Raw genomic sequence first — 12,995 nt, forward strand, 5'->3', positions numbered from 1 at the left:
GAGGAATACGGGGGACCGGAAAATCCGGCATTGGATGAGCCGTTCACCATCACGGAATTATTAACAGCCATAGACGAAAGTCATAAGACGAGCGCACCCGGAACGGACGCCATTACATACAAGCTGCTCAACAACATGAGTGATGCGGCGGCACGCGGGCTGCTGGGTCGCATCAACAGAACCTGGGAAAGCTCGAAGTTGGAAAGAGGCTGAGGTACGGTTCATACCGAAACCCGGCAAACCTCTGACGATCGAGAACATGCGACCAATCTCGCTCACGTCCTTTGTAGGCAAGGTCATGGAACGAATGGTTGTCAGAAGACTTCAAGCACACCTGGACGAGACGTGTCAGATGCCGGCGACCATGTATAGATTCCGCCAGCACCATGAGCACCCAAGACGTCCTGATCCGATTACACGAACTAGTGATTAAGAGAGCAACGAGGCACGCCCCCCGGGGTATACTGGCATTGGACCTCAAGGGGGCCTTCGACAACGTTTCCGACGCCAGCATGCTCGAGAACCTGCGCAAGACGGGGCGTAGCCGCAAGACCTACGGCTATATTAAGGATTTCCAAACCTTTCCGGATAGGAAAGGAACAATCCGGAGCCTGTCGATCTCGGAGACAAGAGTACCCCACAGGGGTTGGTCCTGTCGCCTCTGCTTTTCAACCTGGCCCTCCTGCCCCTGCCCGAACTACTCAATCAGATCGAAGGCGTGGACCACGCATTCTATGCCGACGATATAACGGTGTGGACGAGCCGCGCAGGTTCCAATGCCTGGGCGGAGGAAGGCCTGAAGACAGCGGCAACGACCATGTACGAGTATGCTACGACCTGCGGCCTGAGCTGCGCTCCACAGAAATCGGAACTGCTCATGGTACAGCCCGGAAGACCAAAGAAAGAGCCACCTCCGAACATAATTATCACCATCAACGGCACAGAGATCAAGCCAACGCAGCAGATCCGGATACTGGGCGTGCTGTTGCGCAGCGACGGCAAGGCTCACGCAGTCGTCAGCAAAATCAAGACCGCATCAGAGCAGGTCATCAGCATGATCCGCAGAGTCACCAACCGGAACAGAGGACTCAAAGAAGAAGACGCACTGCGCCTGGTGCAGGCATTCGTCGTGTCACGCGTAACGTACTCCGCCCCGTACCTCCAGCTTGCGAAGGTGAACCGCGAGACGCTCAACACGACGATAAGGAAAGCAGTCAAACTCGCCATGGGCATCCCAGTCTACTCGTCAACGCAGAAGCGGCTGGACATGGGTGCCCACAACACGGCGGAAGAGCTGGTGGAAGCACACATATCCCACCAGAGAGTAAGGCTGAGCCGGACAGAGCACCGCCGGGCCGTCCTACGCAAAATAGGATGGCAAATTTAACAGCAACCGACAATGGAGCCGCTTCCCACAACGTGCAGAGACATTATTAAGACCAAGCCCCTCCCCCGGAACATGCAGCCGGGCAGGAACGGTGAGAGACGCTCTGTGCCGGCCAAGGCACTGGCTCGACAGCTGGAAGAGGATCCCGAGGTTCCCTACGCGGACGCCTCGCTTCCCAAGCACGGCACCAGAGCAACGGCAGTCGTCACCACCATCGATAAAGTGATCACAGGCGCGTCGATACGGACGACGAATACAGCCGAAGCAGAAGTGGCCGTCGCCCTCGCACTCGCACAACCGGGAGTGATGACCGTGGTCAAAGACTCTAAGACCGCCTACGCAAGCTACTGCAAGGGTAACATCTTCCCCGCGGCACTAGTGATCCTCACAAAACTCAAATCACCGGGGACGGGCCGTTGAGCTCATGTGGGTCCCGGCTCACTCGCAAGTGGAAGGCAAAGCACTGGCCGACCACTATGCCCGAGAACTGTCAATCCGGGCCGAGGACGAGCCAGAGCTACCGCACCCCGTGACAGATTACAAAGACATCACCCAAACGTACAGAGGCGGCAGATGTAGGCTTCCTCGTCCGCATCCGCAACTCAGCCGAAGTCAGCAAACGATCGTGCCACGTGCGCAAGCGGGGCCGCTAGCGCATCCCATGCTCTTGCACAAGATGTTGCCAGCAGAGCATGACACTTCATGCTCGTTTTACAGACGATCGGAAGGCACTCTAGCACACATCCTTGCAGAGTGCACTAAGCTCAAGAACCCCCCACCATCCCCCCCCATCCCCCCCCGAGCGATGGGAGACCTTGTTGTCCAGCCCCGACCTACTGACCCAGCCCGCGCTGGCGGCTAGGGGCCAGGAAATGCTGGACGCATATGGGACCTGAGAAGAAGGTTCCACCCCATCTGGTGCCAGCGCGCACCAACCTTTACTAAGGGCTCAGTAAAAGTTGATTCTCTCTCTCTTCACTGCGCTAGCTCGGCGCCACCGAAACCATCTCTTCTGCGCGCTCCTCACCTCTCGTCAGGTAATTATTTAAGGTACACTCCCGCGAGAAGCAATGCTATTCGCGTTTAAAATCACCTCCTGTAAACGAGGAGAGCGTTCGAATAGCCTGTTGAAACAACCTTGAGGGTCAATGCCCGTGCTTGCGTAAGTTGTTACGTAAATGTGACGTCAGGAAATTGGAATAAATAATGCAATGCACCTTTACGTTACAGCACTGTAGCTGTATCTGTACATCGCATAAAGGCAGTGCCTTGGCGTACGCGACGATGTGGAACAGCGCCGGAATGACCGTCGCTAAATTCACTATTTCCTTCTTTTTTCTTAACGGCATTTTGATTCGCTTTGACAAAGGATCATCAGATGCAGAGGAATGGTACTGCACAGGTCACGAAACACCCTTTTGTTATACGCCTTATTATGCGTTGGCCAGCGCTCTGCGGCATTTCAGTTCTGTTTTAAGGGTGTTCAGGAACGTTGGAGATGTTTTAGTTATTTCTTAGAAACGGTATCCGTCCTAGCATCAGAACACATACAAAGTGGTTTCAATCAAATTGATGAGGCGCAAAAAGAAAGGACTGATATTGGTGCTCAAGATTTCTTTACCTACTACTCTGCAATGCTTAGGTTTCAGCATGCAGTTTTTGGCCGACCACATTTGTGACTCTGACTTGTGTCACTCAAGAATGGGACTTATGCTGTATGATTTGGCTCATTCGAAAGTGGTGGAACATGGAATCACCTCGCTTGACTTGTAGTCCACTCTAAGGGAAATCACGATCTCACAATATGCAGGCAATTTTCTCCAATCAACTAAGCGGAGCTTGAACAACTGGCTTTCCTCCTGGTATTTATTTATTTATTTATTTATTCATTCATTTATTTAATTATTTGTTTGTTTATTAGTACATCAAAGGTATTACATGAGCGACGGGCAATTACTTCAGTGAAGTGTACAATCTATGGCGGCCTTGAAATGATGCGTGTCGGAGTGGTGTACGCCTTCGCCGCGAAGGTTATTCCAGTCCGGGGCGTTCTTCTCGAAAAGGGATAGCCTGAACCGGCGCAGGATGCACACATTTTTTGTGACTTATGCAGCAATATGTACAGTGCGCTGGAAGGATAGCTGAGGTACTATAGGAGAACAATGATAATATGTCTGATAAAGAAGCAGTCGAAATACTCACGCCTTATATATATATATATATATATATAGAATACAATCAGAAATTCCTGGTTTTAATCTTAGCGGGCAGGTATGAGAGAGCTATGGTAATAATAATCCGAATGAATAAAACGAGCTGCACGATTTCGAAGTGCTTCTGCCGTGTTAGAAAGGGCAGGTTGGTGTGGGTCCCAAACAGAGCATGCGTATTCTAGCTTAAGTCTGACAAAAATGAGATAAGTTAGTAACTTTAAGCCGGAGGGAGCAACGCGCAAGTGGCGGCGGAAGTAACCAAGCGTGCGACTGGCTTCGTTATTAATGTTCGTAACATGAGGAGACCAAGAGAGGTCACCTGAAAGTGCAACGCCAACGTACTTCCATGACTCTGCAGACGATATTTCTTAGTTGCAGAAAACGTAGTTCCGACTATGGTGATGCTTCCGCCGATGAAAACGTAGTACTAAATCTTTGTAGTATTCAGTGACATTAGCCACAAGTTTCACCAAGTGGCAACTTTGTCATGATCATCTTGCAGTGTGCGGTCATTAGTACTAGGAAGGATTGGGCGATACATCACACAATAGTCAGCACAAAGACGAACGTTGGAAGAGACTATGCGGGTAAATATCATTATACATATAAGGATGATAAGGGCGCCTCAGGCTTCTAGATGAGGAGTTGTTAGCATACACACACAGCTGTCTGTTAGAAAAGAAAATACGCATACAGTCTAAAAGAAGAGGATTAACGTCTATGCGAGAAAGTTTCAGAAACCAGTGATGCAGAACTTTGTCAAAAGCCTTTTTGAAATTTAAAGAGAAGGCATCAAGAGGGATGTCTTGATCAAGGTTAGAGCTTATGCCATTTATGAATAGTGATAACTGGATGTCACAAGATAGACCTTAACGGAAGCCATACTGGTAAGGATTGAAGGTATTGACAGAGGTTAGAAATGTAGCAGTGTGAGAGTAAAGTAGACGATCCATTAATTTCGAACAGATGCTGGTTATAGAAATTCGGTGGTAACTCCTGCATAATGATAAAAGATTTTTCTTTGGGAGTGCTATAACGTTACCCTCTTTCCAGTCATCGGGCACTACTCCTGATCATAAAGACTGCTGAATATATGACATAATATCTACACTGTAATGCACTGAATATTTGTCAAGACTTTAGCACTGATACCATGGATGGGAGATGACGATGACAACTTCAAGGAGTCGATACATTTACTGATGCTATTGGAACTGAAGGCGATTGCGAGCAAGGTATCGCAATTGAAACATGGCAATTCAGGGAGTTAACCATATGCTTTGCTCGTAAACACAGAAGAGAATTCACCATTAAACACTTGGGAGATTTCATTATCAAGAATATATTGTGTTGCTCGTCACACAGTGATAGTGGCTGAAATCGCCTTGGATTTAAAATATTCCAGAACCGCTTAGGAAGATGCCGAAGAATGTCTGGTAAGGTAGTAGAAAAAAAAGCGTTTGATTAGCAAGGGATAGGTACGTTTTTTGAGCGGCGCGGTATTTATGCCATACAGACTCAGGGTCAGAGCTCCTGACGGTGTGGTAACGCCTTTTTTATTTTTTATTGTTGATACACTTTGTTGTCGCATTAAACAAAAGTGATGACTGCTTTTCAGTCACAGTGATAGTTGGTACGTATGTTTTTATCAGCTCATACATTGTACTTTTGAAAGGAAGCCAGTTAGTTTCAACAGTACGCTCTAAGAAGCCAGTAAAGAACCAGCTGGCAAATTCCGCGAAATTAATATTCATATCAGTATATTAATATCATAATTGGTTGTTATTGCCGAGTCCTTTCTTAAGAACGTGAAAAGCAGCGAACAGAAGTGCGCTATAATGCGCAAGAGGGATTGAGAGCTGTGAGAGCCGTAGTTGTGCCTTATGGCGTTTTCCACTGGCCGATTCGGAGCAGGATTTCTGGCTCCGTGGAAAGAAATCCGAATTTCACTGGTCGATCTATTCGCGCTTTCTGCTGATCCTTTCGGATCAACTCGCTGCGCGCCGGATCGCTTCAGTGCACCTCAATGCCTTCAGTGCACGTTCTCAATGCACAGTACTTGCGGGCGCGACATCAAAATGACGGACTCTGCGACTGCCACGGTTAAATTACGCACGGGGGACGGCGACTTTGGTTGCCCTGAAAACGTACAGGGCGCAAATCGGGCATGGTTTCCAGAACTAGTTTGTGTGACGTGTGCGCCGACTTCCCGTGTGATCCCTCGCGGAGTTTTTTGCTCTCCACTAGCCGAATGGGATTTGTGAAACACGAGCGCTCGCTCGAGGACTTCGGCGGCCGCTCCACATGGACCAGTGAAAAACGCCACTATTTACACCATCCCCAGCCACAAGCTCAAGGCAGGCACACTATTCCTATAATCCCGGCCACGGCGGCCGCATTTCGATGGAGGCGAAATGCGAAAACACCCGTGTACTTATGTTTAGGTGTACGTAAAAGAACCCCAGGTGGCCAAAATTTCCGCAGCCCTCCACTACGGCGTGCCTCATAATTAGAAAGTGGTTTTGGCACGTAAAACCCCATTATGTAATCTAAATCTATTCCTATGGCGTTTTCCGCACCCAAAGAAGTTGGCAAGACTGTTCCCTCACCCCGTGAATCTCCTTGCGTTCAGCAAAAACACGCTTTTATTTTACACATGCTCCTGATAAGCATAGTGAAGAAAAATACATCACGATGTTAGAACAGTCAATCTATTGCGCATGCGAAAAATAAAGTATTCTTTCTGCTGACGCCTTCATTTTAATAAAAATTTGCTAATGGTGCTTGTGTATGTCGCTTTCCCTGTGTGCTAACTGTTTTTCACGGCGTTAAGAAGAATGAATGACATTTTTTTTTTTTGTAGTCGTCTCATGTTACTCGTGGTACATCCGACTGGTTCCTGGTGTGCTTCGACCCGGCTTGCAGCGATGCCGAGCCCTCTCTAAATCGGAGCCTTTGAAAGCATGCGCCAGCCGAACGTGGTGCCTGCTCCCAGAGCAATCTGACTCGCCACTGATCGAGTTTCTGGCGGATTTCGGTTGCACTCCTGAAGGTGGGAGCGGGCGCCTCGCAGTGCTCTGAGCTGGAGCGAGGCGTTCTGAATGAGCTTTACGCTCGCGCTCTAAATGAGCGCTTGAAAGCGACCAGCCGAATGTACATCAGACTATTTCTTGAAGTGCGACAAGTTAGCTTATTAGTTGCGTTTCATTATACAATTATAAGTCTTCATTTTAAGACATAGGTCGCGTTAGAGAAGTTCAGAGAACACACACGTCGAGGAAGAAAGGAAGCCGACGAGTGTGTTTGCGGCCCTGTTCAGTGCCTACCTGTCTCTTATCATTCAAGCATTTAGGACCATAGTGCAATAAGATCTCGTCATATTTATAAATTTATAAATGACTTTGTAGAAAATTTGTTTGTCATGGTCGATTATATTCGGATGGTAATTGCGTTTACCTGGAAGAATCATTCGACGCAGACACCTAAAAGTCTAACATATTAAGATTTACTAATAAAAAACAACCAATTATAGAAAGGTATTTCTTGAACGCGACTGTATTGTCTGTTGTAGGCGAGAACAAATATGTAGGAGTCCTTTTTTCCTGTCATTTAACATAGAATACTCACAGTGCGCGCTATCTGAACCTACGAACTCATGGAACATTACGAAACGCCACATTAAACAAGCGCGAGCCAGTATAAGGGACACTTGTTATATGCCAAGGGCCCCTTCCCCCGCTTTTCATTTAGAGTAAGCACGCAGCGGTTGGGACCTTTTTACTAAAGTAAACATTGCCGCTTTGAAGCTTATACAGTTGAGAGCGGCCCATTTTTGTCACAGAACAAGACGGTGTTTTTATTCGATCATTTCCGATGCGAATATACGTTGGGATGGCCTTTCCTTGAAAATATGTAAAAATATTTACGATTGCCTTTCACTTGTAAGTTCCTTTAGGCACGACGGGTATTCAGAAAGAAAAATACATCAAGGAGCCTACGCATCTGCCTGCAGAGACAACTGTTTGAAGGTACGAGAGCTTGCATGCCGGATCAACTTATGCAAATGCGCTTTTCTCCCAGTACAATGCTCCCCTTCAACACTTTTATCCTTGCTTCATAATATTGAGTTAGCCTGGCCACAGTTGAGCCTGGTGCCTTTTTTTTTCGCTATTTGCCTTTTAAATTTCAGTTTTTATGAACATTTGTTGTCCATTATTGAATTGTTCTCTGAAAGAGTATCTGAACTGCTACGAAATTTTATCGATCTGCACTTTTCTATGTATATGTATCTTTTGGAATTTCAATGTTCTTATACCCCTGCGCGTATGCACTGCGGACGCTTGTAGGTATTCTACATAAGTGAATGAAAAGAAGCCTTTCAAACGAATGTACTGACATTGGCTGGTCCCAGTGGTTAATTTCTTTATTGTATTATTATCAATGTTATTAGTATTTATTTTCTTTATTTTACGATGGGCAAGCGGGTTCGATTCTTTCAAAGAAACGCCGGAGGGCGTTGAAAACCGGGCGTGCGCCGGCGTAATGAAGTCGGCAATGTTTTCTCTATAAATCGCTGGCTTTCGTCAGACGCCGGAAAACGAGCCTCATAAATATAGAACGGCCTGTAAACAATTTCATATGGTGTCACTGAAAAGACTCTACAACGTTTCAAATACCTTAGCACGATAATTGATTTTTTGCATAAATAAACGTCACGCTAGGTAATCTGAAGGCCACTATGTACAACATGAAGTGGGTCTAATTTGAACTTTTCTTTCAAAGGCTGGTAATGGAACGGTCCTTCAGAGAGCACAAAGTACGGACAACAGAAATAGTTATGCGTTTGCCCTCCTGCCTGAAGTGCTGTTCGATTAACTTCTACGAAAGCTGATGAACTTCTAAGTATGTAAGAATGCTGGCAGCCCAGTTCAGCGTACCCATGCAGTCTAAAGACTTGTTAGAGTTACTTGAGGCACCCGCAAAAATTTTAATACTAACTAATATTCAATCCCAATATCGCCAAGTAATCACTCAAGCAAAAGGTCTGCTTCCAACGAGTTTATTGGGGCTCATCCAGTCAGCATCTCCCGACAGGCAGTTTGATGGTGCCTTTTGTCCCGCACACAAAGCAGCACAGTACCGATTTTCTTACTAGCCTTTGTATGGCGGCCACTAAGAGTTCTACATACAGTAATTATTATTAAAAAATGCTGAAATGCTTTACATAACAGTATTGTAAAGCAAACCGCTAGCCGTTAAAAGCGATGTGAACTGATATGAACTACAATGCGAACGCATAATAAATAGGGGTGTAAGAAAAAAATGCAAAATTTCAGAATCGAATTTGATACATACATAATAAAAAATATAAAAACAATGCTCAATTATGGAAACAAATACAGAATATTGTGTCAGATCGAAACAAACTGAGTCTGTGTGGAGTTCGGATTCTAATAAAATGAGGCTGACTTCTTGATTTTATACATCCCCGCAATCCCGTTCAGACCTGGACGTCGGGTTAAGTAAGGATGTTGTAACTGAGAAAGAACAATGCCTACAGTTTTCTGGAAAGTTATGACAATGAAAGTAATGAAACAAATAACACAACCTCCGTTGAATATAGATTGTTGCATTTGTTCAAGTGTGATACTACAGCATCGCACATTGTTTTGAAGGGATGCAAATACAGTGAGCTAGGTTCAACACATTGCTTTGGCTAAATGAAGACAAGAAATTCGTTTATACGCTGTCAAAATAAATAACTCTGATCTATTGATTGAAAATAACTGGCAAATGTCTTCTGCCTCGTGCTCTCACTAAGGAAATAATGTCTCTGTGCAAGAGCTGCACCTCTCCTGCGACACTCATAGAAAACGCACTCACCACATTCTCTCTCTCTTTGTCGTCGAGACCTCGCATAAGTGTCGTTATTCCTTATATTCGAAGAGAACGGAATATTCGACAATTCCGAAAGGTGAATTCTCGAATCAAAGCGGAATCGATCGTAAACAGCATACGATTCCTATTTCAAATGTCAACAATTCGCGCATGTCCAACTTTAAGCAGTACCTTTTTTGCGACAATCCAATCCTCTAAACAGTTTACTACTGGCCCGAATGACTGCGAGCGGAGATGTACTGAAGGCGATGTAAAGCAATAGGTAGCGTCCAAATGCCCGGCCCCTAGGGACAGCTAATTATGGCGAACAGAAGCTGATCTCAAAGGCCATTTTTTTGCTGATTGCATGTGCCGGAAGCAATTGTGGAGCCGGAAACACGTCATAGACGCCATTTTCTTGTACGCCACCTATTGAGGTATGTAGTGAGGTGCTTGTGAAGCAGTGAGAAAAGGAACCTGGGGTTCCTGCTGTGGCGAGTGAGGCTGAGGAATCACCCGCCTCCAGCTGCGTGAGACAGCTACTGCGTAAAGAATCAGTTATATGGCCTGATTTGCCACCGCCACAAATGTACCGGTGACCAGCTCTCTGCAAAATTACGGGAAGAAATAATCAGGCCCACCTGAATATCCCCAATGCCACAAATGCTCGCCTTCAGTGACAGAATGCCGTTCTATTAAGTAGGTGAAATTTCCTTTGCCTTCTTCCTGGAGCGTTGGTTTCTCGCTGACTCAACCATGGAAATGCCGGAGAGACACTGGGGTGGCAAACTGCACAATCCTGGAGATGCTGTACGGAACACCGGGCCAATTCCGCGTAAAAGAATTTCAGGGGCTACTGCGAGTAGGGAGGGTCAGGGGATGCTAAAGTTGCTACGCAAAGGATTTCCAGAGGATTTTGAAGGAACTAAAGCCGTGTTTAGTGAGTGTTATTGATTGTTTCTATTGGAACTTTCAGCAGGTTTTGCGGATGTATAACACAGAACTTGCGCTGTAGTCGAAAAATTTCTGCTTTGTAGTCAGTTGATTATCACCCGGCTTGATTTCTGCAACTGCCGGACGGATTGTTAAGTCAGTAATTAAAAGCTTATACTGAATATTCCTACTTAGCTACTGACTTGAAGATCGCCCTTAATCGTGGAGGTAATTTACGTCTCTTCAAGGTTGACTTACAGGAGTCAGCCTTTCAGGTGCAATAGCACTACTTTCTTAAGGTCAACTTTGAGAAAGCATATTCGAACTGAATAACTGATATGCGTCCAAGAAGGGTGTCAGGAAAGAGCAAGTATGCTCAGGTGTACTGCGACGGACCTTCTTAAGTATTCTCTAATTTTGCCTGATATTCGTTTTTGTTTGCTTGCTGCTGTTTGCCTGCCTTTTTTGTCTGCATTTTTCGCCTACGCCTCCGGCTAGGATTGCAGCTCCCGAGAAACGTTGTTGCGTGGCAACGACAGCCGCATCGCGATTCTGTAATTTCGTGCACTTCATGCGATAGACGTGGCCTCGAAGAGTAGCACTTTGATCATTGTTTAGACATTTGTGTGCGGTTGAAGTTCTTACAATATGGCAAAAGTAAAAAACTACTGCGGCATTACCTTTTACAAGCGTTTTAAGGATCGTCAATTTTTTTTTTTTACTCAGCCATGAGGAGGGTGTTTTATCTAGGGACACGACGTATGAACATGGGCATCCACAGCCGCCTCAAAACTGTAGCCTAAGAGCGACGGCATGGGCCTTCGAGATCGCGCTACGCCCTGAACAATGGCCGATGCCATGCGATGAACAAACTGAGCAGGCTTTGCAAGCATGATTTCCACCAATGTCCTTTTGGCGCCACCCTGGGAGAGTTAAATTGCAGGTAGCGCCGTGGAAATTGGAAATAATGGCTAAATATTGAAATTTCTCTTTACGACAACTTGTGTTTTCGTATAATAATTATCCGAATTTATTTTGCGATTTGTTCATTTATGTGCTGACAATAGGATCTAGAGAAAACGTAGTGCCCCCTCCCCCCCCCCCCCCAAAAAAAAGAAAGAGTTACGGGGACCCTTTCAGGTCGACGCGAACCTTAAACTAACGGCATTTTCTCGATTCCACAAAAAAAGTTCGGTAAATGGCCACACCAATGAATGCAGCTAAAGCTAGGCCAGTTCTTCTAGGACTTCATTGTTCTGAATTGGATAGAATTATTCTCCAATCTACCCCAATCAGTACCTTTTACTACCAATACCTCTGGCATTGTTCCTATGCCAGTTGATCGACGCCAGGTTTGTGTTCTCAGCCGTGGCCTATATCTACTATAGCTATAATAACGACCTGCCACGAACATTTATTTTGTCAAATACGCATCTTCGCTTACGTTTGCGTAGATTATCGATCAGTCTTTTACAATGCGACGCAGAATCCCTTCAGTAATATTTGTACTGTGTCCAGAAATGTTGCCAGCAGGTGGCATGCGACTCTTACTTGACTAATTTAAAATTCTAATGCTACCCGCCAAAGAAATCCGTTACTCTCCTGTACCCAAATGCTCACCGGCATTTACAACCTGTAACACTATTGAAACGTGTAGGCTATACTACAATCTCTCATGGCATACGAATGTTACTAATGTGATATTGCCACATGCCTTTCGGGCTTTGCAGCTGTGACCCTTAAGTTACGATTATTATGGCGTTTACGATCGCGCAGACCTGCCCTGATACCAGTTTGTTACGTTCGATAGGCCCATCGTATCAAGCACGGCGACGGCTCACAATAGTTCTGCGCATGCTCTTTGGCCGTAGTTAAATACTAGCCACACAAGAATTATGTTCTCTGTTAGACGACCGTGCCCCATGCTCGCACATGTTTCTGCAGCCGGACTAGTTCTTTTCGTCCCCCCCCCCCCCATTCGAATCACAGGTTCTCTCTCCTCTGTAAATGCTTTTCTTGTGTTCGCCAGCGGTGGACCCGGCCCACAACAATATCGCCGTCAAACAATACTTCGAGTTACAGCGAAGATGTATATGGCTAGGTTCGGAAAAAAATTGCTGCGTTCATGGAGCCGTGTATATGGAGAATTTTTCCTCATACGTAGGCCGATCTCAAAGATAGCGCCAAACCGGGCCGACCCAGTGCGGAGATGAAGCAGGCTTTAAATACTCCGCCAAGTTGCAAAAATAAGTTTGTTACCTTAGGTGCAAATACAACCCGTATCAGAATTAAGCTGATCAGAATAGATACTACACTTTAACCCTCGTCGGCCATGTCTACGGTCGCACCGCCCTCGCTTTGTCGGTGTTTCAAGCGCTTGCGTAATCTCCTTTACTTTGCTTGCGCTCTCCCGTGGTGGCAGTAACGTAAGCGTGCTGCCCTCCAGGACCGCGAGGTGGAAATAAATGCGAGTCGTCCATGTCGCCCCAATCACGCAAACTGGAAACGTTTCACCGAAGCAGCGACCAAGTCAGAGGGAGTTTGTGGAGAAACAATTTTGCCTGGCCTGGGTAGTGTGTGACCGC

The 12,995-nt window shown here is 46.1% G+C and overlaps 1 pseudogene; it reads right to left on the reverse strand.

Moving 5' to 3' along the window:
- Window positions 1-12,565: 12,565 nt before the first annotated feature.
- Window positions 12,566-12,744, reverse strand: LOC142576797 (U2 spliceosomal RNA; annotated as a pseudogene).
- Window positions 12,745-12,995: the final 251 nt, after the last annotated feature.

The sequence above is a fragment of the Dermacentor variabilis genome, chromosome 3, assembly GCF_050947875.1.
Source record: "Dermacentor variabilis isolate Ectoservices chromosome 3, ASM5094787v1, whole genome shotgun sequence".
Lineage (NCBI taxonomy): Eukaryota > Metazoa > Arthropoda > Arachnida > Ixodida > Ixodidae > Dermacentor > Dermacentor variabilis.